General features: G+C 48.2%; 58 non-coding genes and 3 pseudogenes across 58 annotated transcripts; all 61 read left to right on the forward strand.

Annotated features, from left to right (window-relative positions):
- Nucleotides 1-115: 115 nt before the first annotated feature.
- On the forward strand, nt 116-234 carry LOC139837302 (5S ribosomal RNA). The gene has a single exon (XR_011753793.1). It is a non-coding gene; the product is annotated as a 5S ribosomal RNA (ribosomal RNA).
- A 188-nt stretch (nt 235-422) lies between these two features.
- On the forward strand, nt 423-537 carry LOC139836767 (5S ribosomal RNA). The gene has a single exon (XR_011753479.1). It is a non-coding gene; the product is annotated as a 5S ribosomal RNA (ribosomal RNA).
- Nucleotides 538-726: 189 nt separating this feature from the next.
- LOC139836333 (5S ribosomal RNA) lies at nt 727-844 on the forward strand. The gene has a single exon (XR_011753031.1). It is a non-coding gene; the product is annotated as a 5S ribosomal RNA (ribosomal RNA).
- A 188-nt stretch (nt 845-1,032) lies between these two features.
- LOC139836380 (5S ribosomal RNA) lies at nt 1,033-1,150 on the forward strand. The gene has a single exon (XR_011753078.1). It is a non-coding gene; the product is annotated as a 5S ribosomal RNA (ribosomal RNA).
- Nucleotides 1,151-1,338: 188 nt separating this feature from the next.
- LOC139836830 (5S ribosomal RNA) lies at nt 1,339-1,457 on the forward strand. The gene has a single exon (XR_011753546.1). It is a non-coding gene; the product is annotated as a 5S ribosomal RNA (ribosomal RNA).
- Nucleotides 1,458-1,645: 188 nt separating this feature from the next.
- Nucleotides 1,646-1,764, forward strand: LOC139837303 (5S ribosomal RNA). The gene has a single exon (XR_011753794.1). It is a non-coding gene; the product is annotated as a 5S ribosomal RNA (ribosomal RNA).
- Nucleotides 1,765-1,952: 188 nt separating this feature from the next.
- On the forward strand, nt 1,953-2,071 carry LOC139836702 (5S ribosomal RNA). The gene has a single exon (XR_011753414.1). It is a non-coding gene; the product is annotated as a 5S ribosomal RNA (ribosomal RNA).
- A 189-nt stretch (nt 2,072-2,260) lies between these two features.
- Nucleotides 2,261-2,379, forward strand: LOC139836936 (5S ribosomal RNA). Its single transcript, XR_011753658.1, has one exon. It is a non-coding gene; the product is annotated as a 5S ribosomal RNA (ribosomal RNA).
- Nucleotides 2,380-2,568: 189 nt separating this feature from the next.
- Nucleotides 2,569-2,687, forward strand: LOC139836942 (5S ribosomal RNA). The gene has a single exon (XR_011753664.1). It is a non-coding gene; the product is annotated as a 5S ribosomal RNA (ribosomal RNA).
- Nucleotides 2,688-2,874: 187 nt separating this feature from the next.
- On the forward strand, nt 2,875-2,993 carry LOC139837327 (5S ribosomal RNA). The gene has a single exon (XR_011753819.1). It is a non-coding gene; the product is annotated as a 5S ribosomal RNA (ribosomal RNA).
- A 188-nt stretch (nt 2,994-3,181) lies between these two features.
- LOC139837090 (5S ribosomal RNA) lies at nt 3,182-3,297 on the forward strand (annotated as a pseudogene).
- Nucleotides 3,298-10,195: 6,898 nt separating this feature from the next.
- Nucleotides 10,196-10,314, forward strand: LOC139836947 (5S ribosomal RNA). The gene has a single exon (XR_011753670.1). It is a non-coding gene; the product is annotated as a 5S ribosomal RNA (ribosomal RNA).
- Nucleotides 10,315-10,502: 188 nt separating this feature from the next.
- On the forward strand, nt 10,503-10,621 carry LOC139836952 (5S ribosomal RNA). The gene has a single exon (XR_011753675.1). It is a non-coding gene; the product is annotated as a 5S ribosomal RNA (ribosomal RNA).
- A 188-nt stretch (nt 10,622-10,809) lies between these two features.
- Nucleotides 10,810-10,928, forward strand: LOC139837411 (5S ribosomal RNA). The gene has a single exon (XR_011753904.1). It is a non-coding gene; the product is annotated as a 5S ribosomal RNA (ribosomal RNA).
- A 190-nt stretch (nt 10,929-11,118) lies between these two features.
- Nucleotides 11,119-11,237, forward strand: LOC139836958 (5S ribosomal RNA). Its single transcript, XR_011753682.1, has one exon. It is a non-coding gene; the product is annotated as a 5S ribosomal RNA (ribosomal RNA).
- Nucleotides 11,238-11,425: 188 nt separating this feature from the next.
- Nucleotides 11,426-11,544, forward strand: LOC139836416 (5S ribosomal RNA). Its single transcript, XR_011753118.1, has one exon. It is a non-coding gene; the product is annotated as a 5S ribosomal RNA (ribosomal RNA).
- Nucleotides 11,545-11,731: 187 nt separating this feature from the next.
- On the forward strand, nt 11,732-11,850 carry LOC139836260 (5S ribosomal RNA). The gene has a single exon (XR_011752958.1). It is a non-coding gene; the product is annotated as a 5S ribosomal RNA (ribosomal RNA).
- A 188-nt stretch (nt 11,851-12,038) lies between these two features.
- Nucleotides 12,039-12,157, forward strand: LOC139836399 (5S ribosomal RNA). Its single transcript, XR_011753098.1, has one exon. It is a non-coding gene; the product is annotated as a 5S ribosomal RNA (ribosomal RNA).
- Nucleotides 12,158-12,345: 188 nt separating this feature from the next.
- On the forward strand, nt 12,346-12,464 carry LOC139836288 (5S ribosomal RNA). The gene has a single exon (XR_011752986.1). It is a non-coding gene; the product is annotated as a 5S ribosomal RNA (ribosomal RNA).
- Nucleotides 12,465-12,654: 190 nt separating this feature from the next.
- Nucleotides 12,655-12,773, forward strand: LOC139837305 (5S ribosomal RNA). The gene has a single exon (XR_011753796.1). It is a non-coding gene; the product is annotated as a 5S ribosomal RNA (ribosomal RNA).
- A 188-nt stretch (nt 12,774-12,961) lies between these two features.
- On the forward strand, nt 12,962-13,080 carry LOC139836344 (5S ribosomal RNA). Its single transcript, XR_011753042.1, has one exon. It is a non-coding gene; the product is annotated as a 5S ribosomal RNA (ribosomal RNA).
- A 188-nt stretch (nt 13,081-13,268) lies between these two features.
- On the forward strand, nt 13,269-13,387 carry LOC139836961 (5S ribosomal RNA). Its single transcript, XR_011753686.1, has one exon. It is a non-coding gene; the product is annotated as a 5S ribosomal RNA (ribosomal RNA).
- A 188-nt stretch (nt 13,388-13,575) lies between these two features.
- On the forward strand, nt 13,576-13,694 carry LOC139837406 (5S ribosomal RNA). The gene has a single exon (XR_011753899.1). It is a non-coding gene; the product is annotated as a 5S ribosomal RNA (ribosomal RNA).
- A 188-nt stretch (nt 13,695-13,882) lies between these two features.
- LOC139836417 (5S ribosomal RNA) lies at nt 13,883-14,001 on the forward strand. Its single transcript, XR_011753119.1, has one exon. It is a non-coding gene; the product is annotated as a 5S ribosomal RNA (ribosomal RNA).
- A 188-nt stretch (nt 14,002-14,189) lies between these two features.
- LOC139837394 (5S ribosomal RNA) lies at nt 14,190-14,308 on the forward strand. The gene has a single exon (XR_011753887.1). It is a non-coding gene; the product is annotated as a 5S ribosomal RNA (ribosomal RNA).
- A 188-nt stretch (nt 14,309-14,496) lies between these two features.
- On the forward strand, nt 14,497-14,615 carry LOC139837395 (5S ribosomal RNA). The gene has a single exon (XR_011753888.1). It is a non-coding gene; the product is annotated as a 5S ribosomal RNA (ribosomal RNA).
- Nucleotides 14,616-14,803: 188 nt separating this feature from the next.
- Nucleotides 14,804-14,922, forward strand: LOC139836261 (5S ribosomal RNA). The gene has a single exon (XR_011752959.1). It is a non-coding gene; the product is annotated as a 5S ribosomal RNA (ribosomal RNA).
- Nucleotides 14,923-15,110: 188 nt separating this feature from the next.
- Nucleotides 15,111-15,229, forward strand: LOC139837365 (5S ribosomal RNA). The gene has a single exon (XR_011753857.1). It is a non-coding gene; the product is annotated as a 5S ribosomal RNA (ribosomal RNA).
- Nucleotides 15,230-15,417: 188 nt separating this feature from the next.
- LOC139836501 (5S ribosomal RNA) lies at nt 15,418-15,536 on the forward strand. The gene has a single exon (XR_011753205.1). It is a non-coding gene; the product is annotated as a 5S ribosomal RNA (ribosomal RNA).
- Nucleotides 15,537-15,723: 187 nt separating this feature from the next.
- On the forward strand, nt 15,724-15,842 carry LOC139836970 (5S ribosomal RNA). Its single transcript, XR_011753689.1, has one exon. It is a non-coding gene; the product is annotated as a 5S ribosomal RNA (ribosomal RNA).
- A 188-nt stretch (nt 15,843-16,030) lies between these two features.
- On the forward strand, nt 16,031-16,149 carry LOC139837366 (5S ribosomal RNA). The gene has a single exon (XR_011753858.1). It is a non-coding gene; the product is annotated as a 5S ribosomal RNA (ribosomal RNA).
- Nucleotides 16,150-16,337: 188 nt separating this feature from the next.
- On the forward strand, nt 16,338-16,456 carry LOC139836255 (5S ribosomal RNA). Its single transcript, XR_011752953.1, has one exon. It is a non-coding gene; the product is annotated as a 5S ribosomal RNA (ribosomal RNA).
- Nucleotides 16,457-16,644: 188 nt separating this feature from the next.
- On the forward strand, nt 16,645-16,762 carry LOC139836439 (5S ribosomal RNA). Its single transcript, XR_011753142.1, has one exon. It is a non-coding gene; the product is annotated as a 5S ribosomal RNA (ribosomal RNA).
- Nucleotides 16,763-16,950: 188 nt separating this feature from the next.
- LOC139836932 (5S ribosomal RNA) lies at nt 16,951-17,069 on the forward strand. The gene has a single exon (XR_011753654.1). It is a non-coding gene; the product is annotated as a 5S ribosomal RNA (ribosomal RNA).
- A 188-nt stretch (nt 17,070-17,257) lies between these two features.
- Nucleotides 17,258-17,376, forward strand: LOC139836256 (5S ribosomal RNA). The gene has a single exon (XR_011752954.1). It is a non-coding gene; the product is annotated as a 5S ribosomal RNA (ribosomal RNA).
- A 188-nt stretch (nt 17,377-17,564) lies between these two features.
- LOC139836262 (5S ribosomal RNA) lies at nt 17,565-17,683 on the forward strand. The gene has a single exon (XR_011752960.1). It is a non-coding gene; the product is annotated as a 5S ribosomal RNA (ribosomal RNA).
- A 188-nt stretch (nt 17,684-17,871) lies between these two features.
- Nucleotides 17,872-17,989, forward strand: LOC139836340 (5S ribosomal RNA). Its single transcript, XR_011753038.1, has one exon. It is a non-coding gene; the product is annotated as a 5S ribosomal RNA (ribosomal RNA).
- A 186-nt stretch (nt 17,990-18,175) lies between these two features.
- LOC139836388 (5S ribosomal RNA) lies at nt 18,176-18,293 on the forward strand. The gene has a single exon (XR_011753086.1). It is a non-coding gene; the product is annotated as a 5S ribosomal RNA (ribosomal RNA).
- A 189-nt stretch (nt 18,294-18,482) lies between these two features.
- LOC139836976 (5S ribosomal RNA) lies at nt 18,483-18,601 on the forward strand. The gene has a single exon (XR_011753690.1). It is a non-coding gene; the product is annotated as a 5S ribosomal RNA (ribosomal RNA).
- Nucleotides 18,602-18,790: 189 nt separating this feature from the next.
- On the forward strand, nt 18,791-18,909 carry LOC139836695 (5S ribosomal RNA). Its single transcript, XR_011753406.1, has one exon. It is a non-coding gene; the product is annotated as a 5S ribosomal RNA (ribosomal RNA).
- Nucleotides 18,910-19,096: 187 nt separating this feature from the next.
- Nucleotides 19,097-19,215, forward strand: LOC139837396 (5S ribosomal RNA). The gene has a single exon (XR_011753889.1). It is a non-coding gene; the product is annotated as a 5S ribosomal RNA (ribosomal RNA).
- Nucleotides 19,216-19,403: 188 nt separating this feature from the next.
- On the forward strand, nt 19,404-19,522 carry LOC139837434 (5S ribosomal RNA). Its single transcript, XR_011753927.1, has one exon. It is a non-coding gene; the product is annotated as a 5S ribosomal RNA (ribosomal RNA).
- Nucleotides 19,523-19,710: 188 nt separating this feature from the next.
- Nucleotides 19,711-19,829, forward strand: LOC139836275 (5S ribosomal RNA). Its single transcript, XR_011752973.1, has one exon. It is a non-coding gene; the product is annotated as a 5S ribosomal RNA (ribosomal RNA).
- A 188-nt stretch (nt 19,830-20,017) lies between these two features.
- Nucleotides 20,018-20,136, forward strand: LOC139837427 (5S ribosomal RNA). The gene has a single exon (XR_011753920.1). It is a non-coding gene; the product is annotated as a 5S ribosomal RNA (ribosomal RNA).
- A 190-nt stretch (nt 20,137-20,326) lies between these two features.
- On the forward strand, nt 20,327-20,440 carry LOC139836962 (5S ribosomal RNA). Its single transcript, XR_011753687.1, has one exon. It is a non-coding gene; the product is annotated as a 5S ribosomal RNA (ribosomal RNA).
- Nucleotides 20,441-20,629: 189 nt separating this feature from the next.
- LOC139836600 (5S ribosomal RNA) lies at nt 20,630-20,749 on the forward strand. Its single transcript, XR_011753304.1, has one exon. It is a non-coding gene; the product is annotated as a 5S ribosomal RNA (ribosomal RNA).
- Nucleotides 20,750-20,938: 189 nt separating this feature from the next.
- Nucleotides 20,939-21,057, forward strand: LOC139836966 (5S ribosomal RNA; annotated as a pseudogene).
- A 188-nt stretch (nt 21,058-21,245) lies between these two features.
- On the forward strand, nt 21,246-21,363 carry LOC139836725 (5S ribosomal RNA). The gene has a single exon (XR_011753437.1). It is a non-coding gene; the product is annotated as a 5S ribosomal RNA (ribosomal RNA).
- A 188-nt stretch (nt 21,364-21,551) lies between these two features.
- On the forward strand, nt 21,552-21,670 carry LOC139836984 (5S ribosomal RNA). Its single transcript, XR_011753691.1, has one exon. It is a non-coding gene; the product is annotated as a 5S ribosomal RNA (ribosomal RNA).
- Nucleotides 21,671-21,857: 187 nt separating this feature from the next.
- On the forward strand, nt 21,858-21,976 carry LOC139836384 (5S ribosomal RNA). Its single transcript, XR_011753082.1, has one exon. It is a non-coding gene; the product is annotated as a 5S ribosomal RNA (ribosomal RNA).
- Nucleotides 21,977-22,162: 186 nt separating this feature from the next.
- LOC139836889 (5S ribosomal RNA) lies at nt 22,163-22,280 on the forward strand. The gene has a single exon (XR_011753610.1). It is a non-coding gene; the product is annotated as a 5S ribosomal RNA (ribosomal RNA).
- A 188-nt stretch (nt 22,281-22,468) lies between these two features.
- On the forward strand, nt 22,469-22,586 carry LOC139836381 (5S ribosomal RNA). The gene has a single exon (XR_011753079.1). It is a non-coding gene; the product is annotated as a 5S ribosomal RNA (ribosomal RNA).
- A 188-nt stretch (nt 22,587-22,774) lies between these two features.
- LOC139836602 (5S ribosomal RNA) lies at nt 22,775-22,894 on the forward strand. Its single transcript, XR_011753307.1, has one exon. It is a non-coding gene; the product is annotated as a 5S ribosomal RNA (ribosomal RNA).
- Nucleotides 22,895-23,082: 188 nt separating this feature from the next.
- Nucleotides 23,083-23,201, forward strand: LOC139837051 (5S ribosomal RNA; annotated as a pseudogene).
- A 188-nt stretch (nt 23,202-23,389) lies between these two features.
- LOC139836780 (5S ribosomal RNA) lies at nt 23,390-23,509 on the forward strand. Its single transcript, XR_011753492.1, has one exon. It is a non-coding gene; the product is annotated as a 5S ribosomal RNA (ribosomal RNA).
- A 188-nt stretch (nt 23,510-23,697) lies between these two features.
- On the forward strand, nt 23,698-23,815 carry LOC139836495 (5S ribosomal RNA). The gene has a single exon (XR_011753199.1). It is a non-coding gene; the product is annotated as a 5S ribosomal RNA (ribosomal RNA).
- A 188-nt stretch (nt 23,816-24,003) lies between these two features.
- On the forward strand, nt 24,004-24,121 carry LOC139836334 (5S ribosomal RNA). Its single transcript, XR_011753032.1, has one exon. It is a non-coding gene; the product is annotated as a 5S ribosomal RNA (ribosomal RNA).
- A 190-nt stretch (nt 24,122-24,311) lies between these two features.
- LOC139836990 (5S ribosomal RNA) lies at nt 24,312-24,430 on the forward strand. Its single transcript, XR_011753692.1, has one exon. It is a non-coding gene; the product is annotated as a 5S ribosomal RNA (ribosomal RNA).
- A 188-nt stretch (nt 24,431-24,618) lies between these two features.
- LOC139836996 (5S ribosomal RNA) lies at nt 24,619-24,737 on the forward strand. Its single transcript, XR_011753693.1, has one exon. It is a non-coding gene; the product is annotated as a 5S ribosomal RNA (ribosomal RNA).
- A 189-nt stretch (nt 24,738-24,926) lies between these two features.
- LOC139836651 (5S ribosomal RNA) lies at nt 24,927-25,043 on the forward strand. The gene has a single exon (XR_011753356.1). It is a non-coding gene; the product is annotated as a 5S ribosomal RNA (ribosomal RNA).
- Nucleotides 25,044-25,231: 188 nt separating this feature from the next.
- On the forward strand, nt 25,232-25,350 carry LOC139837328 (5S ribosomal RNA). Its single transcript, XR_011753820.1, has one exon. It is a non-coding gene; the product is annotated as a 5S ribosomal RNA (ribosomal RNA).
- The last annotated feature ends 135 nt before the right edge of the window (nt 25,351-25,485 follow it).

The following is a 25,485-nucleotide window of genomic DNA, read 5'->3' on the forward strand; positions in this document are numbered from 1 at the left end:
CTATTGGTGATGGGAAACGGTGGTGCGGATGGAAAAGAGGATGGACATGGTACAAAATAGAGCAGACAAAGAGCGGGAGGAGCAAGCATAAGGGAAAATGAGTGCATAACATGTCGGATGCGATCATACCAGCACTAAAGCACCGGATCCCATCAGAACTCCGAAGTTAAGCGTGCTTGGGCGAGAGTAGTACTAGGATGGGTGACCTCCTGGGAAATCCTCGTGTTGCATCCCTCCTTTTTTGCGTCACGCGGCGACATTCATGGTGAAGTTAGGACGATATTTTTTTGCGGGCACTCGTGCTCGGCTATTGGTGATGGGAAACGGTGGTGCGGATGAAAAAGAGGATGGACATGGTACAAAATAGAGCAGACAAAGAGCGGGAGGAGCAAGCATAAGGGAAAATGAGTGCATAACATGTCGGATGCGATCATACCAGCACTAAAGCACCGGATCCCATCGAACTCCGAAGTTAAGCGTGCTTGGGCGAGAGTAGTACTAGGATGGTTGACCTGGGAAGTCCTCGTGTTGCATCCCTCCTTTTTTGCGTCACGCGGCGACATTCATGGTGAAGTTAGTTCTATAATTTTTTGCGGGCACTCGTGCTCGGCTATTGGTGATGGGAAACGGTGGTGCGGATGGAAAAGAGGATGGACATGGTACAAAATAGAAGCGGACAAAGAGCGGGAGGAGCAAGCATAAGGGAAAATGAGTGCATAACATGTCGGATGCGATCATACCAGCACTAAAGCACCGGATCCCATCGAACTCCGAAGTTAAGCGTGCTTGGGCGAGAGTAGTACTAGGATGGGTGACCTCCTGGGAAGTCCTCGTGTTGCATCCCTCCTTTTTTGCGTCACGCGGCGACATTCATGGTGAAGTTAGGACGATATTTTTTGCGGGCACTCGTGCTCGGCTATTGGTGATGGGAAACGGTGGTGCGGATGAAAAAGAGGATGGACATGGGACAAAATAAAAGCGGACCAAGAGCGGGAGGAGCAAGCATAAGGGAAAATGAGTGCATAACATGTCGGATGCGATCATACCGGCACTAAAGCACCGGATCCCATCGAACTCCGAAGTTAAGCGTGCTTGGGCGAGAGTAGTACTAGGATGGGTGACCTCCTGGGAAGTCCTCGTGTTGCATCCCTCCTTTTTTGCGTCACGCGGCGACATTCATGGTGAAGTTAGGACGATATTTTTTTGCGGGCACTCGTGCTCAGCTATTGGTGATGGGAAACGGTGGTGCGGATGAAAAAGAGGATGGACATGGTACAAAATAGAGCAGACAAAGAGCGGGAGGAGCAAGCATAAGGGAAAATGAGTGCATACCATGTCGGTTGGGATCCTACGGGGTCTAAAGCACCGGATCCCATCAGAACTCCGAAGTTAAGCGTGCTTGGGCGAGAGTAGTACTAGGATGGGTGACCTCCTGGGAAGTCCTCGTGTTGCATCCCTCCTTTTTTGCGTCACGCGGCGACATTCATGGTGAAGTTAGGACGATATTTTTTTGCGGGCACTCGTGCTCGGCTATTGGTGATGGGAAACGGTGGTGCGGATGGAAAAGAGGATGGACATGGTACAAAATAGAGCAGACAAAGAGCGGGAGGAGCAAGCATAAGGGAAAATGAGTGCATAACATGTCGGATGCGATCATACCAGCACTAAAGCACCGGATCCCATCAGAACTCCGAAGTTAAGCGTGCTTGGGCGAGAGTAGTACTAGGATGGGTGACCTCCTGGGAAATCCTCGTGTTGCATCCCTCCATTTATGCCTCACGCGGCGACAGAAGTCGAGACCTAGGGACGATATTTTTTAGAGGGCACTCGTGCTCGGCTCTTGGTGATGGGAAACGGTGGTGCGGATGAAAACGCGGATGGACCTGGTCCAAAATAGAGCCGACAAAGAGCGGGAGGAGCAAGCATAAGGGAAAATGAGTGCATACCCTGCCGGATGCGCTCATACCAGCACTAACGCACCGGATCCCATCTACCCTCCGAAGTTAAGCGTGCTTGGGCGAGAGTAGTACTAGGATGGGTGACCTCCTGGGAAGTCCTCGTGTTGCATCCCTCCTTTTTTGCGTCACGCGGCGACATTCATGGTGAAGTTAGGACGATATTTTTGAGCGGGCACTCGTGCTCGGCTATTGGTGATGGGAAACGGTGGTGCGGATGGCAATGAGGATGGACATGGTACAAAATAGAAGCGGACAAAGAGCGGGAGGAGCAAGCATAAGGGAAAATGAGTGCATAACATGTCGGATGCGATCATACCAGCACTAAAGCACCGGATCCCATCAGAACTCCGAAGTTAAGCGTGCTTGGGCGAGAGTAGTACTAGGATGGGTGACCTCCTGGGAAGTCCTCGTGTTGCATCCCTCCTTTTTTGCGTCACGCGGCGACATTCATGGTGAAGTTAGGACGATATTTTTTGCGGGCACTCGTGCTCGGCTATTGGTGATGGGAAACGGTGGTGCGGATGAAAAAGAGGATGGACATGGTACAAAATAGAAGCGAGACAAAGAGCGGGAGGAGCAAGCATAAGGGAAAATGAGTGCATAACATGTCGGATGCGATCATACCAGCACTAAAGCACCGGATCCCATCAGAACTCCGAAGTTAAGCGTGCTTGGGCGAGAGTAGTACTAGGATGGGTGACCTCCTGGGAAGTCCTCGTGTTGCATCCCTCCTTTTTTGCGTCACGCGGCGACATTCATGGTGAAGTTAGGACGATATTTTTTGCGGGCACTCGTGCTCGGCTATTGGTGATGGGAAACGGTGGTGCGGATGAAAAAGAGGATGGACATGGTACAAACTAGAGACCACACAGAGCGGGAGGAGCAAGCATAAGGGAAAATGAGTGCATAACATGTCGGATGCGATCATACCAGCACTAAAGCACCGGATCCCGTCAGAACTCCGAAGTTAAGCGTGCTTGGGCGAGAGTAGTACTAGGATGGGTGACCTCCTGGGAAGTCCTCGTGTTGCATCCCTCCTTTTTTGCGTCACGCGGCGACATTCATGGTGAAGTTAGGACGATATTTTTTTGCGGGCACTCGTGCTCGGCTATTGGTGATGGGAAACGGTGGTGCGGATGAAAAAGAGGATGGACATGGTACAAAATAGAGCAGACAAAGAGCGGGAGGAGCAAGCATAAGGGAAAATGAGTGCATAACATGTCGGATGCGATCATACCAGCACTAAAGCACCGGATCCCATCAGAACTCCGAAGTTAAGCGTGCTTGGGCGAGAGTAGTACTAGGATGGGTGACCTCTGGTACGTCTCCGACGTATCGATAATTTCTTATGTTCCATGCCACATTATTGATGTTATCTACATGTTTTATGCACACTTTATGTCATATTCGTGCATTTTCTGGAACTAACCTATTAACAAGATGCCGAAGTGCCGATTCTTGTTTTCTGCTGTTTTTGGTTTCGTAAATCCTAGTAAGGAAATATTCTCGGAATTGGACGAAATCAAAGCCCGGGGGCCTATTTTCTCACGAAGCTTCCGGAAGTCCGAAGGAGAAGCGAAGAGGGGCCACGGAGGGGCCACACTATAGGGCGGCGCGGCCCCCCTTGGCCGCGCGGCCCTGTGGTGTGGGGCCCCCGTGCCGCCTCTTGACCTGCCCTTCCGCCTACAAATAGCCTCCGTGACGAAACCCCCAGTACGGAGAGCCACGATACGGAAAACCTTCCAGAGACGCCGCCGCCGCCGATCCCATCTCGGGGGATCCAGGAGATCGCCTCCGGCACCCTGCCGGAGAGGGGAATCATCTCCCGGAGGACTCTACGCCGCCATGGTCGCCTCCGGTGTGATGTGTGAGTAGTCTACTCCTGGACTATGGGTCCATAGCAGTAGCTAGATGGTTGTCTTCTCCCCATTGTGCTATCATTGTCGGATCTTGTGAGCTGCCTAACATGATCAAGATCATCTATCTGTAATTCTATATGTTGCGTTTGTTGGGATCCGATGAATAGAGAATACTTGTTATGTTGATTATCAAAGTTATGCTTATGTGTTGTTTATGATCTTGCATGCTCTCCGTTACTAGTAGATGCTCTGGCCAAGTAGATGCTTGGAACTCCAAGAGGGAGTACTTATGCTCGATAGTGGGTTCATGCCTGCATTGACACAGGACGATGTGAGAAAGTTCTAAGGTTGTGTTGTGCTGTTGCCACTAGGGATAAAACATTAGTGCTATGTTCAAGGATGTAGTCACTAGTTACATTACGCACCATACTTAATGCAATTGTCTATTGCTTGCAACTTAATACTGGAGGGGGTTCGGATGATAACCTGAAGGTGGACTTTTTAGGCATAGATGCAGTTGGATGGCGGTCTATGTACTTTGTCGTAATGCCCAATTAAATCTCACTATACTCATCATGATATGTATGTGCATGGTCATGCTCTCTTTATTTGTCAATTGCCCAACTGTAATTTGTTCACCCAACATCTTTGTTCGTCTTATGGGAGAGACACCTCTAGTGAACTGTGGACCCCGGTCCAATTCTCTTTACTGAAATACAATCTACTGCAATACTTGTTCTACTGTTTTCTGCAAACAATCATCTTCCACACAATACGGTTAACTCTTTGTTACAGCAAGCTGGTGAGATTGACAACCTCACTGTTTCGTTGGGGCAAAGTTCTTTGGTTGTGTTGTGCAGGTTCCACGTTGGCGCCGGAATCACTGGTGTTGCGCCGCACTACATCTCGCCGCCATCAACCTTCAACGTGCTTCTTGACTCCTACTGGTCCGATTAAACCTTGGTTTCTTACTGAGGGAAACTTGCCGCTGTGTGCATCACACCTTCCTCTTGGGGTTCCCAACGGACGTGCTAACCACACGCATCAAGCAAATTTCTGGCGCCGTTGCCGGGGAGATCAAGACACGCTGCAAGGGGAGTCTCCACTTCCCAATCTCTTTACTTTGTTTTTGTCTTGCTTAGTTTTATTTACTACTTTGTTTGCTGCACTAAATCAAAATACAAAAAAATTAGTTGCTAGTTTTACTTTACTTGCTATCTTGTTTGCTATATCAAAAACACAAAAAAATTAGTTTACTTGCATTTACTTTATCTAGTTTGCTTTATTTACTATTGCTAAAATGAGTAATCCTGAAGTTGAAGTTCGCACGTTTAAGCAACGAGGGGGAGAATGTTTGAGAGATGCTTGGTACAGAATTAGTGATGCTCATAATAGATGCACTAAGAAACACTCCACCACTATTTTACTCGGGAATTTTTATGTTGGTATCTCTAGCTGAAATAGGCATGTTCTTGATTGTCTCGCAGGAGGTAACTTCTTAAGTACCCCTGCATTAGAAGCTAGTTGCATTATTGAGAGTTTATTTGGAATACCCCCTGTTGATAAAGTTAAAACTGAAATCTCTCTTGAAGATGTTATGAAAAAATTGGAAACCATAGAGAAAAATTTTCCAAGTATTGAAGCTAAATTGGAAATATTACTTGATAAAACTGATGAACTTGATAAATCCTTAGGAGGAATTGATGAAAGAATTAGTGTCCTAGGAACTAATGCTGTCCATGATGATCAAATCAATAGGATTGACGAACTTGAAAAAGCTATGGGAACCTTGGGTTCAACATTTTCTTCTCTTAAATATAAGGAGAAAGCTTATGTGGGTAAGGAGCAAAAGTTTATGTATGTCTCTAAAGTGCCTAGACCAAAGAAGTATTATTATAGGCCTAAAATTGACAAAGCCCTTAGTACCACTATGGATGGGGGAGCTCATGATAACGATGCACCATCTCTTGATAGCACTTGATACACACTTTCTGCGCCTAGCTGAAAGGCGTTAAAGAAAAGCGCTTATGGGAGACAACCCATGTTTTTACCTACAGTACTTTGTTTTTATTTTGTGTCTTGGAAGTTGTTTACTACTGTAGCAACCTCTTCTTATCTTAGTTTTGTGTTTTGTTGTGCCAAGTTAAGCCGTTGATAGAAAAGTAAGTACTAGATTTGGATTACTGCACAGTTCCAGATTTCTTTGCTGTCACGAATCTGGGTCCACCTCCCTGTAGGAAGCTCAGAAAATTAAGCCAATTTACGTGCATGATCCTCAGATATGTACGCAACTTTCATTCAATTTGATCATTTTCATTTGAGCAAGTCTGGTGCCATTTTAAAATTCGTCAATACGAACTGTTCTGTTTTGACAGATTCTGCCTTTTATTTCGCATTGCCTCTTTTGCTATGTTGGATGAATTTTTTTGATCCATTAATGTCCAGTAGCATTATGCAATGTCCAGAAGTGTTAAGAATGATTGTGTCACCTCTGAATATGTCAATTTATATTGTGCACTAACCCTCTAATGAGTTGTTTCGAGTTTGGTGTGGAGGAAGTTTTCAAGGATCAAGAGAGGAGTATGATGCAACATGATCAAGGAGAGTGAAAGCTCTAAGCTTGGGGATGCCCCGGTGGTTCACCCCTGCATATATCAAGAAGACTCAAGCGTCTAAGCTTGGGGATGCCCAAGGCATCCCCTTCTTCATCGACAACATTATCAGGTTCCTCCCCTGAAACTATATTTTTATTCCATCACATCTTATGTGCTTTTTCTTGGAGCGTCGGTTTGTTTTTGTTTTTTGTTTTGTTTGAATAAAATGGATCCTAGCATTCACTTTATGGGAGAGAGACACGCTCCGCTGTAGCATATGGACAAGTATGTCCTTGGTTTCTACTCATAGTATTCATGGCGAAGTTTCTCCTTCGTTAAATTGTTATATGGTTGGATTTGGAAAATGATACATGTAGTAATTGCTATAAATGTCTTGGGTAATGTGATACTTGGCAATTGTTGTGCTCATGTTTAAGCTCTTGCATCATATGCTTTGCACCCATTAATGAAGAAATACATAGAGCATGCTAAAATTTGGTTTGCATATTTGGTTTCTCTAAGGTCTAGATAATTTCTAGTATTGAGTTTGAACAACAAGGAAGACGGTGTAGAGTCTTATAATGTTTTCAATATGTCTTTTATGTGAGTTTTGCTGCACCGGTTCATCCTTGTGTTTGTTTCATATAAGCCTTGCTAGCCTAAACCTTGTATCGAGAGGGAATACTTCTCATGCATCCAAAATACTTGAGCCAACCACTATGCCATTTGTGTCCACCATACCTACCTATACTACATGGTATTTTCCGCCATTCCAAAGTAAATTGCTTGAGTGCTACCTTTAAAATTCCATCATTCACCTTTGCAATATATAGCTCATGGGACAAATAGCTTAAAAACTATTGTGGTATTGAATATGTAATTATGCACTTTATCTCTTATTAAGTTGCTTGTTGTGCGATAACCATGTTCACTTTGGGACGCCATCAACTATTCATTGTTGAATTTCATGTGAGTTGCTATGCATGTCCGTCTTGTCTGAAGTAAGAGAGATCTACCGCCATATGGTTAAGCATGCATATGTTAGAGAAGAACATTGGGCCGCTAACTAAAGCCATGCTCCATGGTGGAAGTTTCAGTTTTGGACAACAATCCTCAAATCTCAAATGAGAAAATTATTAATTGTTGTTATATGCTTATGCATAAAAGAGGAGTCCATTATCTGTTGTCTATGTTGTCCCGGTATGGATGTCTAAGTTGAAGAATAATCAATAGCGAGAAATCCAATGCGAGCTTTCTCCTTAGACCTTTGTACAGGCGGCATAGAGGTACCCCTTTGTGACACTTGGTAAAAACAATGCATTGTGATGATCCGGTAGTCCAAGCTAATTAGGACAAGGTGCGGGCACTATTAGTACACTATGCATGAGGCTTGCAACTTATAAGATATAATTTACATGATGCATATGCTTTATTACTACCGTTGACAAAATTGTTTCATGTTTTCAAAATCAAAGCTCTAGCACAAATATAGCAATCGATGCTTTTCCTCTATGGAGGACCATTCTTTTACTTTCAATGTTGAGTCAGTTCACCTATTTCTCTCCACCTCAAGAAGCAAACACTTGTGTGAACTGTGCATTGATTCCTACATATTTGCTTATTGCACTTATTATATTACTCTATGTTGACAATATCCAAGAGATATACATGTTACAAGTTGAAAGCAACCGCTGAAACTTAATCTTCTTTTGTGTTGTTTCAATGCCTTTACTTTGAATTATTGCTTTATGAGTTAACTCTTATGCAAGACTTATTGATGCTTGTCTTGAAGTGCTATTCATGAAAAGTCTTTGCTATATGATTCACTTGTTTACTCATGTCATATACATTGTTTTGATCGCTGCATTCACTACATATGCTTTACAAATAGTATGATCAAGATTATGATGGCATGTCACTCCGTAAATTATACGTGTTATCGTTTTACCTGCTCGGGACGAAGCAGAACTAAGCAGGGATGCTGATACGTCTCGACGTATCGATAATTTCTTATGTTCCATGCCACATTATTGATGTTATCTACATGTTTTATGCACACTTTATGTCATATTCGTGCATTTTACGGAACTAACCTATTAACAAGATGCCGAAGTGCCGATTCTTTGTTTCTGCTGTTTTTGGTGTAAGAAATCCTAGTAAGGAAATATTCTCGGAAATGGACGAAATCAAAGCGCAGGGGCCTATTTTCTCAAGAAGCTTCCAGAAGTCCGAAGGAGAGACGAAGAGGGGCCACGGAGGGGCCAAACTATAGGGCGGCGCGGCCCCCTTGGCCGCGCGGCCTGTGGTGTGGGGCCCCGTGCCGCCTCTTGACCTGCCCTTCCGCCTACAAATAGCCTCCATCGCGAAACCCCCAGTACGGAGAGCCACGATACAGAAAACCTTACTGAGACGCCGCCGCCGCCGATCCCATCTCGGGGGATCCAGGAGATCGCCTCCGGCACCCTGCCGGAGAGGGGAATCATCTCCCGGAGGACTCTACGCCGCCATGGTCGCCTCCGGTGTGATGTGTGAGTAGTCTACCCCTGGACTATGAGTCCATAGCAGTAGCTAGATGGTTGTCTTCTCCCCATTGTGCTATCATTGTCGGATCTTGTGAGCTGCCTAACATGATCAAGATCATCTATCTGTAATTCTATATGTTGCGTTTGTTGGGATCCGATGAATAGATAATACTTGTTATGTTGATTATCAAAGTTATGCTTATGTGTTGTTTATGATCTTGCATGCTCTCCGTTACTAGTAGATGCTCTGGCCAAGTAGATGCTTGTAACTCCAAGAGGGAGTACTTATGCTCGATAGTGGGTTCATGCCTGCATTGACACAGGACGATGTGAGAAAGTTCTAAGGTTGTGTTGTCTTGTTGCCACTAGGGATAAAACATTAGTGCTATGTTCAAGGATGTAGTCACTAGTTACATTACGCACCATACTTAATGCAATTGTCTGTTGCTTGCAACTTAATACCGGAGGGCTCGGATGATAACTTTGAAGGTGGACTTTTTAGGCATAGATGCAGTTGGATGGCGGTCTATGTACTTTGTCGTAATGCCCAATTAAATCTCACTATACTCATCATGATATGTATGTGCATGGTCATGCTCTCTTTATTTGTCAATTGCCCAACTGTAATTTGTTCACCCAACATGCTGTTCGTCTTATGGGAGAGACACCTCTAGTGAACTGTGGACCCCGGTCCAATTCTCTTTACTGAAATACAATCTACTGCAATACTTGTTCTACTTGTTTTACGCAAACAATCATCTTCCACACAATACGGTTAACTCTTTGTTACAGCAAGCCGGTGAGATTGACAACCTCACTGTTTCGTTGGGGCAAAGTACTTTGGTTGTGTTGTGCAGGTTCCACGTTGGCGCCGGAATCACTGGTGTTGCGCCGCACTACATCTCGCCGCCATCAACCTTCAACGTGCTTCTTGACTCCTACTGGTCCGATTAAACCTTGGTTTCTTACTGAGGGAAACTTGCCGCTGTGCGCATCACACCTTCCTCTTGGGGTTCCCAACGGACGTGCTAACCACACGCATCAACCTCCTGGGAAGTCCTCGTGTTGCATCCCTCCTTTTTTGCGTCACGCGGCGACATTCATGGTGAAGTTAGGACGATATTTTTTTGCGGGCACTCGTGCTCGGCTATTGGTGATGGGAAACGGTGGTGCGGATGAAAAAGAGGATGGACATGGTACAAAATAGAGCAGACAAAGAGCGGGAGGAGCAAGCATAAGGGAAAATGAGTGCATAACATGTCGGATGCGATCATACCAGCACTAAAGCACCGGATCCCATCAGAACTCCGAAGTTAAGCGTGCTTGGGCGAGAGTAGTACTAGGATGGGTGACCTCCTGGGAAGTCCTCGTGTTGCATCCCTCCTTTTTTGCGTCACGCGGCGACATTCATGGTGAAGTTAGGACGATATTTTTTTGCGGGCACTCGTGCTCGGCTATTGGTGATGGGAAACGGTGGTGCGGATGAAAAAGAGGATGGACATGGTACAAAATAGAGAAGACAAAGAGCGGGAGGAGCAAGCATAAGGGAAAATGAGTGCATAACATGTCGGATGCGATCATACCAGCACTAAAGCACCGGATCCCATCAGAACTCCGAAGTTAAGCGTGCTTGGGCGAGAGTAGTACTAGGATGGGTGACCTCCTGGGAAGTCCTCGTGTTGCATCCCTCCTTTTTTGCGTCACGCGGCGACATTCATGGTGAAGTTAGGACGATATTTTTTTGCGGGCACTCGTGCTCGACTATTGGTGATGGGAAACGGTGGTGCGGATGAAAAAGAGGATGGACATGGTACAAAGTAGAGCAGACAAAGAGCGGGAGGAGCAAGCATAAGGGAAAATGAGTGCATAACATGTCGGATGCGATCATACCAGCACTAAAGCACCGGATCCCATCAGAACTCCGAAGTTAAGCGTGCTTGGGTGAGAGTAGTACTAGGATGGGTGACCTCCTGGGAAGTCCTCGTGTTGCATCCCTCCATTTTTGCGTCACGCGGCGACATTCATGGTGAAGTTAGGACGATATTTTTTTGCGGGCACTCGTGCTCGGCTATTGGTGATGGGAAACGGTGGTGCGGATGAAAAAGAGGATGGACATGGTACAAAATAGAAGCGAGACAAAGAGCGGGAGGAGCAAGCATAAGGGAAAATGAGTGCATAACATGTCGGATGCGATCATACCAGCACTAAAGCACCGGATCCCATCAGAACTCCGAAGTTAAGCGTGCTTGGGCGAGAGTAGTACTAGGATGGGTGACCTCCTGGGAAGTCCTCGTGTTGCATCCCTCCTTTTTTGCGTCACGCGGCGACATTCATGGTGAAGTTAGGACGATATTTTTTTGCGGGCACTCGTGCTCGGCTATTGGTGATGGGAAACGGTGGTGCGGATGAAAAAGAGGATGGACATGGTACAAAATAGAGCAGACAAAGAGCGGGAGGAGCAAGCATAAGGGAAAATGAGTGCATAACATGTCGGATGCGATCATACCAGCACTAAAGCACCGGCTCCCATCAGACCTCCGAAGTTAAGCGTGCTTGGGCGAGAGTAGTACTAGGATGGGTGACCTCCTGGGAAGTCCTCGTGTTGCATCCCTCCTTTTTTGCGTCACGCGGCGACATTCATGGTGAAGTTAGGACGATATTTTTTGCGGGCACTCGTGCTCGGCTATTGGTGATGGGAAACGGTGGTGCGGATGAAAAAGAGGATGGACATGGTACAAAATAGAGCAGACAAAGAGCGGGAGGAGCAAGCATAAGGGAAAATGAGTGCATAACATGTCGGATGCGATCATACCAGCACTAAAGCACCGGATCCCATCAAAACTCCGAAGTTAAGCGTGCTTGGGCGAGAGTAGTACTAGGATGGGTGACCTCCTGGGAAGTCCTCGTGTTGCATCCCTCCTTTTTTGCGTCACGCGGCGACATTCATGGTGAAGTTAGGACGATATTTTTTTGCGGGCACTCGTGCTCGGCTACTGGTGACGGGAAACGGTGGTGCGGATGAAAAAGAGGATGGACATGGTACAAAATAGAGCAGACAAAGAGCGGGAGGAGCAAGCATAAGGGAAAATGAGTGCATAACATGTTGGATGCGATCATACTAGCACTAAAGCACCGGATCCCATCAGAACTCCGAAGTTAAGCGTGCTTGGGCGAGAGTAGTACTAGGATGGGTGACCTCGCTGGAAGTCCTCGTGTTGCATCCCTCCTTTTTTGCGTCACGCGGCGACATTCATGGTGAAGTTAGGACGATATTTTTTTGCGGGCACTCGTGCTCGGCTATTGGTGACGGGAAACGGTGGTGCGGATGAAAAAGAGGATGGACATGGTACAAAATAGAGCAGACAAAGAGCGGGAGGAGCAAGCATAAGGGAAAATGAGTGCATAACATGTCGGATGCGATCATACCAGCACTAAAGCACCGGATCCCATCAGAACTCCGATGTTAAGCGTGCTTGGGCGAGAGTAGTACTAGGATGGGTGACCTCCTAGGAAGTCCTCGTGTTGCATCCCTCCTTTTTTGCGTCACGCGGCGACATTCATGGTGAAGTTAGGACGATATTTTTTTGCGGGCACTCGTGCTCGGCTATTGGTGATGGGAAACGGTGGTGCGGATGAAAAAGAGGATGGACATGGTACAAAATAGAAGCGGAACAAAGAGCGGGAGGAGCAAGCATAAGGGAAAATGAGTGCATAACATGTCGGATGCGATCATACCAGCACTAAAGCACCGGATCCCATCAGAACTCCGAAGTTAAGCGTGCTTGGGCGAGAGTAGTACTAGGATGGGTGACCTCCTGGGAAGTCCTCGTGTTGCATTCCTCCTTTTTTGCGTCACGCGGCGACATTCATGGTGAAGTTAGGATGATATTTTTTTGCGGGCTCTCGTGCTCGGCTATTGGTGATGGGAAACGGTGGTGCGGATGAAAAAGAGGATGGACATGGTACAAAATAGAGCAGACAAAGAGCGGGAGGAGCAAGCATAAGGGAAAATGAGTGCATAACATGTCGGATGCGATCATACCAACACTAAAGCACCGGATCCCATCAGAACTCCGAAGTTAAGCGTGCTTGGGCGAGAGTAGTACTAGGATGGGTGACCTCCTGGGAAGTACTCGTGTTGCATCCCTCCTTTTTTGCGTCACGCGGCGACATTCATGGTGAAGTTAGGACGATATTTTTTTGCGGGCACTCGTGCTCGGCTATTGGTGATGGGAAACGGTGGTGCGGATGAAAAAGAGGATGGACATGGTACAAAATAGAGCAGACAAAGAGCGGGAGGAGCAAGCATAAGGGAAAATGAGTGCATAACATATCGGATGCGATCATACCAGCACTAAAGCACCGGATCCCATCAGAACTCCGAAGTTAAGCGTGCTTGGGCGAGAGTAGTACTAGGATGGGTGACCTCCTGGGAAGTCCTCGTGTTGCATCCCTCCTTTTTTGCGTCACGCGGCGACATTCATGGTGAAGTTAGGACGATATTTTTTTGCGGGCACTCGTGCTCGGCTATTGGTGATGAGAAACGGTGGTGCGGATGAAAAAGAGGATGGACATGGTACAAAATAGAGCAGACAAAGAGCGGGAGGAGCAAGCATAAGGGAAAATGAGTGCATAACATGTCGGATGCGATCATACCAGCACTAAAGCACCGGATCCCATCAGAACTCCGAAGTTAAGCGTGCTTGGGCGAGAGTAGTACTAGGATGGGTGACCTCCTCGGAAGTCCTCGTGTTGCATCCCTCCTTTTTTGCGTCACGCGGCGACATTCATGGTGAAGTTAGGACGATATTTTTTTGCGGGCACTCGTGCTCGACTATTGGTGATGGGAAACGGTGGTGCGGATAAAAAAGAGGATGGACATGGTACAAAATAGAGCAGACAAAGAGCGGGAGGAGCAAGCATAAGGGAAAATGAGTGCATAACATGTCGGATGCGATCATACCAGCACTAAAGCACCGGATCCTATTAGAACTCCGAAGTTAAGCGTGCTTGGGTGAGAGTAGTACTAGGATGGGTGACCTCCTGGGAAGTCCTCGTGTTGCATCCCTCCTTTTTTGCGTCACGCGGCGACATTCATGGTGAAGTTAGGACGATATTTTTTTGCGGGCACTCATGCTCGGCTATTGGTGATGGGAAACGGTGGTGCGGATGAAAAAGAGGATGGACATGGTACAAAATAGATCTGACAAAGAGCGGGAGGAGCAAGCATAAGAGAAAATGAGTGCATAACATGTCGGATGCGATCATACCAGCACTAAAGCACCGGATCCCATCAGAACTCCGAAGTTAATCGTGCTTGGGCGAGAGTAGTACTAGGATGGGTGACCTCCTGGGAAGTCCTCGTGTTGCATCCCTCCTTTTTTGCGTCACGCGGCGACATTCATGGTGAAGTTAGGACGATATTTTTTTGCGGGCACTCATGCTCGGCTATTGGTGATGGGAAACGGTGGTGCGGATGAAAAAGAGGATGGACATGGTACAAAATAGAGCAGACAAAGAGCGGGAGGAGCAAGCATAAGAGAAAATGAGTGCATAACATGTCGGATGCGATCATACCAGCACTAAAGCACCGGATCCCATCAGAACTCCGAAGTTAATCGTGCTTGGGCGAGAGTAGTACTAGGATGGGTGACCTCCTGGGAAGTCCTCGTGTTGCATCCCTCCTTTTTTGCGTCACGCGGCGACATTCATGGTGAAGTTAGGACGATATTTTTTTGCGGGCACTCGTGCTCGGCTATTGGTGATGGGAAACGGTGGTGCGGATGAAAAAGAGGATGGACATGGTACAAAATAGAGCAGACAAAGAGCGGGAGGAGCAAGCATAAGGGAAAATGAGTGCATAACATGTCGGATGCGATCATACCAGCACTAAAGCACCGGATCCCATCAGAACCCCGAAGTTAAGCGTGCTTGGGCGAGAGTAGTACTAGGATGGGTGACCTCCTGGGAAGTCCTCGTGTTGCATCCCTCCTTTTTTGCGTCACGCGGCGACATTCATGGTGAAGTTAGGATGATATTTTTTTGCGGGCTCTCGTGCTCGGCTATTGGTGATGGGAAACGGTGGTGCGGATGAAAAAGAGGATGGACATGGTACAAAATAGAGCAGACAAAGAGCGGGAGGAGCAAGCATAAGGGAAAATGAGTGCATAACATGTCGGATGCGATCATACCAGCACTAAAGCACCGGATCCCATCAGAACTCCGAAGTTAAGCGTGCTTGGGCGAGAGTAGTACTAGGATGGGTGACCTCCTAGGAAGTCCTCGTGTTGCATCCCTCCTTTTTTGCGTCACGCGGCGACATTCATGGTGAAGTTAGGACGATATTTTTTTGCGGGCACTCGTGCTCGGCTATTGGTGATGGGAAACGGTGGTGCGGATGAAGAAGAGGATAGACATGGTACAAAATAGAGCAGACAAAGAGCGGGAGGAGCAAGCATAAGGGAAAATGAGTGCATAACATGTCGGATGCGATCATACCAGCACTAAAGCACCGGATCCCTTCACAACTCCGAAGTTAAGCGTGCTTGGGCGAGAGTAGTACTAGGATGGGTGACCTCCTGGGAAGTCCTCGTGTTGCATCCCTCCTTTTTTGCGTCACGCGGCGACATTCATGGTGAAGTTAGGACGATATTTTTTGCGGGCCCTCGTGCTCGGCGTGTGGTGAGGTGAAACGGTGGTGCGGATGAAAAAGAGGATGGACATGGTACAAAATAGAGCAGACAAAGAGCGGGAGGAGCAAGCATAAGGGAAAATGAGTGCATAACATATCGGATGCGATCATACCAGCACTAAAGCACCGGATCCCATCAGAACTCCGAAGTTAAGCGTGCTTGGGCGAGAGTAGTACTAGGATGGGTGACCTCCTGGGAAGTCCTCGTGTTGCATCCCTCCTTTTTTGCGTCACGCGGCGACATTCATGGTGAAGTTAGGACGATAATAATTTGCGGGCACTCGTGCTCGGCTATTGGTGATGGGAAACGGTGGTGCGGATGAAAAAGAGGATGGACATGGTACCAAATAGAGCAGACAAAGAGCGGGAGGAGCAAGCATAAGGGAAAATGAGTGCATAACATGTCGGATGCGATCATACCAGCACTAAAGCACCGGATCCCATCAGAACTCCGAAGTTAAGCGTGCTTGGGCGAGAGTAGTACTAGGATGGGTGACCTCCTAGGAAGTCCTCGTGTTGCATCCCTCCTTTTTTGCGTCACGCGGCGACATTCATGGTGAAGTTAGGACGATATTTTTTTGCGGGCACTCGTGCTCGACTATTGGTGATGGGAAACGGTGGTGCGGATGAAAAAGAGGATGGACATGGTACAAAATAGAGCAGACAAAGAGCGGGAGGAGCAAGCATAAGGGAAAATGAGTGCATAACATGTCGGATGCGATCATACCAGCACTAAAGCACCGGATCCTATTAGAACTCCGAAGTTAAGCGTGCTTGGGCGAGAGTAGTACTAGGATGGGTGACCTCCTGGGAAGTCCTCGTGTTGCATCCCTCCTTTTTTGCGTCACGCGGCGACATTCATGGTGAAGTTAGGACGATATTTTTTTGCGGGCACTCGTGCTCGGCTATTGGTGATGGGAAACGGTGGTGCGGATGAAAAAGAGGATGGACATGGTACAAAATAGAGCAGACAAAGAGCGGGAGGAGCAAGCATAAGAGAAAATGAGTGCATAACATGTCGGATGCGATCATACCAGCACTAAAGCACCGGATCCCATCAGAACTCCGAAGTTAATCGTGCTTGGGCGAGAGTAGTACTAGGATGGGTGACCTCCTGGAAGTCCTCGTGTTGCATCCCTCCTTTTTTGCGTCACGCGGCGACATTCATGGTGAAGTTAGGACGATATTTTTTTGCGGGCACTCGTGCTCGGCTATTGGTGATGGGAAACGGTGGTGCGGATGAAAAAGAGGAAGGACATGGTACAAAATAGAGCAGACAAAGAGCGGGAGGAGCAAGCATAAGGGAAAATGAGTGCATAACATGTCGGATGCGATCATACCAGCATTAAAGCACCGGATCCCATCAGAACTCCGAAGTTAAGCGTGCTTGGGCGAGAGTAGAACTAGGATGGGGGCCCGCCGGCCAAGTCCTCGTGTTGCACCCCGCCCGATTTGCGTCACGCGGCGACATTCATCGTGAAGTTAGGACGATACTATATTGCGGGCACTCGTGCTCGACTATTGGTGATGGGAAACGGTGGTGCGGATGAAAAAGAGGATGGACATGGTACAAAATAGAGCAGACAAAGAGCGGGAGGAGCAAGCATAAGGGAAAATGAGTGCATAACATGTCGGATGCGATCATACCAGCACTAAAGCACCGGATCCTATTAGAACTCCGAAGTTAAGCGTGCTTGGGCGAGAGTAGTACTAGGATGGGTGACCTCCTGGGAAGTCCTCGTGTTGCATCCCTCCTTTTTTGCGTCACGCGGCGACATTCATGGTGAAGTTAGGACGATATTTTTTTGCGGGCACTCGTGCTCGGCTATTGGTGATGGGAAACGGTGGTGCGGATGAAAAAGAGGATGGACATGGTACAAAATAGAGCAGACAAAGAGCGGGAGGAGCAAGCATAAGAGAAAATGAGTGCATAACATGTCGGATGCGATCATACCAGCACTAAAGCACCGGATCCCATAAGAACTCCGAAGTTAATCGTGCTTGGGCGAGAGTAGTACTAGGATGGGTGACCTCCTGGGAAGTCCTCGTGTTGCATCCCTCCTTTTTTGCGTCACGCGGCGACATTCATGGTGAAGTTAGGACGATATTTTTTTGCGGGCACTCGTGCTCGGCTATTGGTGATGGGAAACGGTGGTGCGGATGAAAAAGAGGAAGGACATGGTACAAAATAGAGCAGACAATTAGCGGGAGGAGCAAGCATAAGGGAAAATGAGTGCATAACATGTCGGATGCGATCATACCAGCACTAAAGCACCGGATCCCATCAGAACTCCGAAGTTAAGCGTGCTTGGGCGAGAGTAGTACTAGGATGGGTGACCTCTGGGAAGTCCTCGTGTTGCATCCCTACTTTTTGCGTCACGCGGCGACATTCATGGTGAAGTTAGGACGATATTTTTTGCGGGCACTCGTGCTCGGCTATTGGTGATGAGAAACGGTGGTGCGGATGAAAAAGAGGATGGACATGTTACAAAATAGAGCAGACAAAGAGCGGGAGGAGCAAGCATAAGGGAAAATGAGTGCATAACATATCGGATGCGATCATACCAGCACTAAAGCACCGGATCCCATCGAACTCCGAAGTTAAGCGTGCTTGGGCGAGAGTAGTACTAGGATGGGTGACCTCCTGAGAAGTCCTCGTGTTGCATCCCTCCTTTTTGCGTCACGCGGCGACATTCATGGTGAAGTTAGGACGATATTTTTTGCGGGCACTCGTGCTCGGCTATTGGTGATGGGAAACGGTGGTGCGGATGAAAAAGAGGATGGACATGGTACCAAATAGAAGCGAGACAAAAGAGCGGGAGGAGCAAGCATAAGGGAAAATGAGTGCATAACATGTCGGATGCGATCATACCAGCACTAAAGCACCGGATCCCATCAGAACTCCGAAGTTAAGCGTGCTTGGGCGAGAGTAGTACTAGGATGGGTGACCTCCTGGGAAGTCCTCGTGTTGCATCCCTCCTTTTTTGCTTCACGCGGCGACATTCATGGTGAAGTTAGGACCATATTAATTAGCGTGAACACTTGCTCGACTATTGGTGATGGGAAAGGGTGGTGCGGCTGAAAAAGAGGATGGACATGGTACAAAATAGAAGCGGACAAAGAGCGGGAGGAGCAAGCATAAGGGAAAATGAGTGCATAACATGTCGGATGCGATCATACCAGCACTAAAGCACCGGATCCTATTAGAACTCCGAAGTTAAGCGTGTTTGGGAGAGAGTAGTACTAGGATGGGTGACCTCCTGGGAAGTCCCCGTGTTGCATCCCTTTTTTTTGCGTCACGCGGCGACATTCATGGTGAAGTTAGGACGATATTTTTTTGCGGGCACTCGTGCTCGGCTATTGGTGATGGGAAACGGTGGTGCGGATGAAAAAGAGGATGGACATGGTACAAAATAGAGCAGACAAAGAGCGGGAGGAGCAAGCATAAGAGAAAATGAGTGCATAACATGTCGGATGCGATCATACCAGCACTAAAGCACCGGATCCCATCAGAACTCCGAAGTTAATCGTGCTTGGGCGAGAGTAGTACTAGGATGGGTGACCTCCTGGGAAGTCCTCGTGTTGCATCCCTCCTTTTTTGTGTCACGCGGCGACATTCATGGTGATGTTAGGACGATATTTTTTTGCGGGCACTCGTGCTCGGCTATTGGTGATGGGAAACGGTGGTGCGGATGAAAAAGAGGATGGACATGGTACAAAATAGAGCAGACAAAGAGCGGGAGGAGCAAGCATAAGGGAAAATGAGTGCACAACATGACGGATGCGATCATACCAGCACTAAAGCACCGGATCCCATCAGAACTCCGAAGTTAAGCGTGCTTGGGCGAGAGTAATACTAGGATGGGTGACCTCCTGGGAAGTCCTCGTGTTGCATCCCTCCTTTTTTGCGTCACGCGGCGACATTCATGTTGAAGTTAGGACGATATTTTTTTGCGGGCACTCGTGCTCGCCTATTGGTGATGGGAAACGGTGGTGCGGATGAAAAAGAGGATGGACGTGGTACAAAATAGAGCAGACAAAGAGCGGGAGGAGCAAGCATAAGGGAAAATGAGTGCATAACATGTCGGATGCGATCATACCAGCACTAAAGCACCGGATCCCATCAGAACTCCGAAGTTAAGCGTGCTTGGGCGAGAGTAGTACTAGGATGGGTGACCTCCTGGTAAGTCCTCGTGTTGCATCCCTCCTTTTTTGCGTCACGCGGCGACATTCATGGTGAAGTTAGGACGATATTTTTTTGCGGGCACTCGTGCTCGGCTATTGGTGATGGGAAACGGTGGTGCGGATGAAAAAGAGGATGGACGTGGTACAAAATAGAGCAGACAAAGAGCGGGAGGAGCAAGCATAAGGGAAAATGAGTGCATGACATGTCGGATGCGATCATACCAGCACTAAAGCACCGGATCCCATCAGAACTCCGAAGTTAAGCATGCTTGGGCGAGAGTAGTACTAGGATGGGTGACCTCCTGGGAAGTCCTCGTGTTGCATCCCTCCTTTTTTGCGTCACGCGGCGACATTCATGGTGAAGTTAGGACGATATTTTTTTGCGGGCACTCGTGCTCGGCTATTGGTGATGGGAAACGGTGGTGCGGATGAAAAAGAGGATGGACATGGTACAAAATAGAAGCGAGACAAAGAGCGGGAGGAGCAAGCATAAGGGAAAATGAGTGCATGACATGTCGGATGCGATCATACCGGCACTAAAGCACCGGATCCCATCGAACTCGAAGTTAAGCGTGCTTGGGCGAGTAGTACTAGGATGGGTGACCTCTGGGAAGTCCTCGTGTTGCATCCCTCCTGTTTTGCGTCACGCGGCGACATTCATGGTGAAGTTAGGACGATATTTTATTGCGGGCACTCGTGCTCGACTATTGGTGTTGGGAAACGGTGGTGCGGATGAAAAAGAGGATGGACATGGTACAAAATAGAAGCGGACAAAGAGCGGGAGGAGCAAGCATAAGGGAAAATGAGTGCATAACATGTCGGATGCGATCATACCAAAGCACTAAAGCACCGGATCCCATCGAACTCCGAAGTTAAGCGTGCTTGGGCGAGAGTAGTACTAGGATGGGTGACCTCCTGGGAAGTCCTCGTGTTGCATCCCTCCTATTTTGCGTCACGCGGCGACATTCATGGTGAAGTTAGGACGATATTTTTTTGCGGGCACTCGTGCTCGGCTATTGGTGATGAGAAACGGTGGTGCGGATGAAAAAGAGGATGGACATGGTACAAAATAGAAGCAGACAAAGAGCGGGAGGAGCAAGCATAAGGGAAAATGAGTGCATAACATATCGGATGCGATCAGACAAGCACTAAAGCACCGGTTCAGAGCTGAACTCCGAAGTTAAGCGTGCTTGTGCGAGAGTAGTACTAGGATGGGTGACCTCCTGGGAAGTCCTCGTGTTGCATCCCTCCTTTTTTGCGTCACGCGGCGACATTCATGGTGAAGTTAGGACGATATTTTTTGCGGGCACTCGTGCTCGGCTATTGGTGATGGGAAACGGTGGTGCGGATGAAAAAGAGGATGGACATGGTACCAAATAGAAGCGGACAAAGAGCGGGAGGAGCAAGCATAAGGGAAAATGAGTGCATAACATGTCGGATGCGATCATACCAGCACTAAAGCACCGGATCCCATCGAACTCGGAAGTTAAGCGTGCTTGGGCGAGAGTAGTACTAGGATGGGTGACCTCACAGGAAGTCCTCGTGTTGCATTCCTCCTTTATTTCGTCACGCGGCGACATTCATGGTGAAGTTAGGACGATATTTTTTTGCGGGCACTCGTGCTCGGCTATTGGTGATGGGAAACGGTGGTGCGGATGAAAAAGAGGATGGACGTGGTACAAAATAGAGCAGACAAAGAGCGGGAGGAGCAAGCATAAGGGAAAATGAGTGCATGACATGTCGGATGCGATCATACCAGCACTAAAGCACCGGATCCCATCAGAACTCCGAAGTTAAGCGTGCTTGGGCGAGAGTAGTACTAGGATGGGTGACCTCCTGGGAAGTCCTCGTGTTGCATCCCTCCTTTTTTGCGTCACGCGGCGACATTCATGGTGAAGTTAGGACGATATTTTTGCGGGCACTCGTGCTCGGCTATTGGTGATGGGAAACGGTGGTGCGGATGAAAAAGAGGATGGACATGGTACAAAATAGAAGCAGACAAAGAGCGGGAGGAGCAAGCATAAGGGAAAATGAGTGCATGACATGTCGGATGCGATCATACCGGCACTAAAGCACCGGATCCCATCGGAACTCCGAAGTTAAGCGTGCTTGGGCGAGAGTAGTACTAGGATGGGTGACCTCACAGGAAGTCCTCGTGTTGCATCCCTCCTTTTTGCGTCACGCGGCGACATTCATGGTGAAGTTAGGACGATATTTTTGCGGGCACTCGTGCTCGACTATTGGTGATGGGAAACGGTGGTGCAGATGAAAAAGAGGATGGACATGGTACAAAATAGAAGCGGACAAAGAGCGGGAGGAGCAAGCATCGGGGAACATGTGTGCATAACATGTCGGATGCGATCATACCAAAGCACTAAAGCACCGGATCCCATCGAACTCCGAAGTTAAGCGTGCTTGGGCGAGTAGTACTAGGATGGGTGACCTCTGAGGAAGTCCTCGTGTTGCATCCCTCCTTTTTTGCGTCACGCGGCGACATTCATGGTGAAGTTAGGACGATATTTTTTTGCGGGCACTCGTGCTCGGCTATTGGTGATGAGAAACGGTGGTGCGGATGAAAAAGAGGATGGACATGGTACAAAATAGAAGCGGACAAAGAGCGGGAGGAGCAAGCATAAGGAAAATGAGTGCATAACATATCGGATGCGATCATACCGGCACTAAAGCACCGGATCCCATCGAACTCCGAAGTTAAGCGTGCTTGGGCGAGAGTAGTACTAGGATGGGTGACCTCCTGGGAAGTCCTCGTGTTGCATCCCTCCTTTTTTGCGTCACGCGGCGACATTCATGGTGAAGTTAGGACGATATTTTTTTGCGGGCACTCGTGCTCGGCTATTGGTGATGGGAAACGGTGGTGCGGATGAAAAAGAGGATGGACATGGTACCAAATAGAGCAGACAAAGAGCGGGAGGAGCAAGCATAAGGGAAAATGAGTGCATAACATGTCGGATGCGATCATACCAGCACTAAAGCACCGGATCCCAAGTAGAACTCCGAAGTTAAGCGTGCTTGGGCGAGAGTAGTACTAGGATGGGTGACCTCACTGGAAGTCCTCGTGTTGCATCCCTCCTTTTTTGCGTCACGCGGCGACATTCATGGTGAAGTTAGGACGATATTTTTGCGGGCACTCGTGCTCGACTATTGGTGATGGGAAACGGTGGTGCCGATGAAAAAGAGGATGGACATGGTACAAAATAGAAGCGAGACAAAGAGCGGGAGGAGCAAGCATAAGGGAAAAGGAGTGCTGACCAGGTCGGATGCGATCATACCAGCACTAAAGCACCGGATCCTGGGAGAACTCCGAGGTTAAGCGTGCTGGGGCGAGAGTAGGTCTAGGCTGGGTGACCTCACAGGAAGTCCTCGTGTTGCATCCCTCCTTTTTTGCGTCACGCGGCGACATTCATGGTGAAGTTAGGACGATATTTTTTTGCGGGCACTCGTGCTCGGCTATTGGTGATGGGAAACGGTGGTGCGGATGAAAAAGAGGATGGACATGGTACAAAATAGAGCAGACAAAGAGCGGGAGGAGCAAGCATAAGAGAAAATGAGTGCATAACATGTCGGATGCGATCATACCAAAGCACTAAAGCACGGGATCCCATCGAACTCCGAAGTTAATCGTGCTTGGGCGAGAGTAGTACTAGGATGGGTGACCTCCTGGGAAGTCCTCGTGTTGCATCCCTCCTTTTTTGTGTCACGCGGCGACATTCATGGTGAAGTTAGGACGATATTTTTTTGCGGGCACTCGTGCTCGGCTATTGGTGATGGGAAACGGTGGTGCAGATGAAAAAGAGGATGGACATGGTACAAAATAGAGCAGACAAAGAGCGGGAGGAGCAAGCATAAGGGAAAATGAGTGCATAACATGTCGGATGCGATCATACCAGCACTAAAGCACCGGATCCCATCGAACTCCGAAGTTAAGCGTGCTTGGGCGAGAGTAGTACTAGGATGGGTGACCTCACAGGAAGTCCTCGTGTTGCATCCCTCCTTTTTTGCGTCACGCGGCGACATTCATGGTGAAGTTAGGACGATATTTTTTTGCGGGCACTCGTGCTCGCCTATTGGTGATGGGAAACGGTGGTGCGGATGAAAAAGAGGATGGACGTGGTACAAAATAGAGCAGACAAAGAGCGGGAGGAGCAAGCATAAGGGAAAATGAGTGCATAACATGTCGGATGCGATCATACCAGCACTAAAGCACCGGATCCCATCGAACTCCGAAGTTAAGCGTGCTTGGGCGAGAGTAGTACTAGGATGGGTGACCTCCTGGGAAGTCCTCGTGTTGCATCCCTCCTTTTTTGCGTCACGCGGCGACATTCATGGTGAAGTTAGGACGATATTTTTTTGCGGGCACTCGTGCTCGGCTATTGGTGATGGGAAACGGTGGTGCGGATGAAAAAGAGGATGGACGTGGTACAAAATAGAAGCGAGACAAAGAGCGGGAGGAGCAAGCATAAGGGAAAATGAGTGCATGACATGTCGGATGCGATCATACCAGCACTAAAGCACCGGATCCCATCAGAACTCCGAAGTTAAGCGTGCTTGGGCGAGAGTAGTACTAGGATGGGTGACCTCCTGGGAAGTCCTCGTGTTGCATCCCTCCTTTTTTGCGTCACGTGGCGACATTCATGGTGAAGTTAGGACGATATTTTTTTGCGGGCACTCGTGCTCGGCTATTGGTGATGGGAAACGGTGGTGCGGATGAAAAAGAGGATGGACATGGTACAAAATAGAGCAGACAAAGAGCGGGAGGAGCAAGCATAAGGGAAAATGAGTGCATGACATGTCGGATGCGATCATACCAGCACTAAAGCACCGGATCCCATCAGAACTCCGAAGTTAAGCGTGCTTGGGCGAGAGTAGTACTAGGATGGGTGACCTCCTGGGAAGTCCTCGTGTTGCATCCCTCCTTTTTTGCGTCACGCGGCGACATTCATGGTGAAGTTAGGACGATATTTTTTTGCGGGCACTCGTGCTCGACTATTGGTGATGGGAAACGGTGGTGCGGATGAAAAAGAGGATGGACATGGTACAAAATAGAAGCGGACAAAGAGCGGGAGGAGCAAGCATAAGGGAAAATGAGTGCATAACATGTCGGATGCGATCATACCAGCACTAAAGCACCGGATCCCATCGAACTCCGAAGTTAAGCGTGCTTGGGCGAGAGTAGTACTAGGATGGGTGACCTCTGAGAAGTCCTCGTGTTGCATCCCTCCTTTTTTGCGTCACGCGGCGACATTCATGGTGAAGTTAGGACGATATTTTTGCGGGCACTCGTGCTCGGCTATTGGTGATGGGAAACGGTGGTGCGGATGAAAAAGAGGATGGACATGGTACAAAATAGAAGCGAGACAAAGAACGGGAGGAGCAAGCATAAGGGAAAATGAGTGCATAACATGTCGGATGCGATCATACCAGCACTAAAGCACCGGATCCCATCAGATCTCCGAAGTTAAGCGTGCTTGGGCGAGAGTAGTACTAGGATGGGTGACCTCCTGGGAAGTCCTCGTGTTGCATCCCTCCTTTTTTGCGTCACGCGGCGACATTCATGGTGAAGTTAGGACGATATTTTTTGCGGGCACTCGTGCTCGGCTATTGGTGATGGGAAACGGTGGTGCGGATGGAAAAGAGGATGGACATGGTACAAAATAGAGA

Source organism: Lolium perenne, chromosome 2 (assembly GCF_019359855.2).
Source record: "Lolium perenne isolate Kyuss_39 chromosome 2, Kyuss_2.0, whole genome shotgun sequence".
NCBI lineage: Eukaryota > Viridiplantae > Streptophyta > Magnoliopsida > Poales > Poaceae > Lolium > Lolium perenne.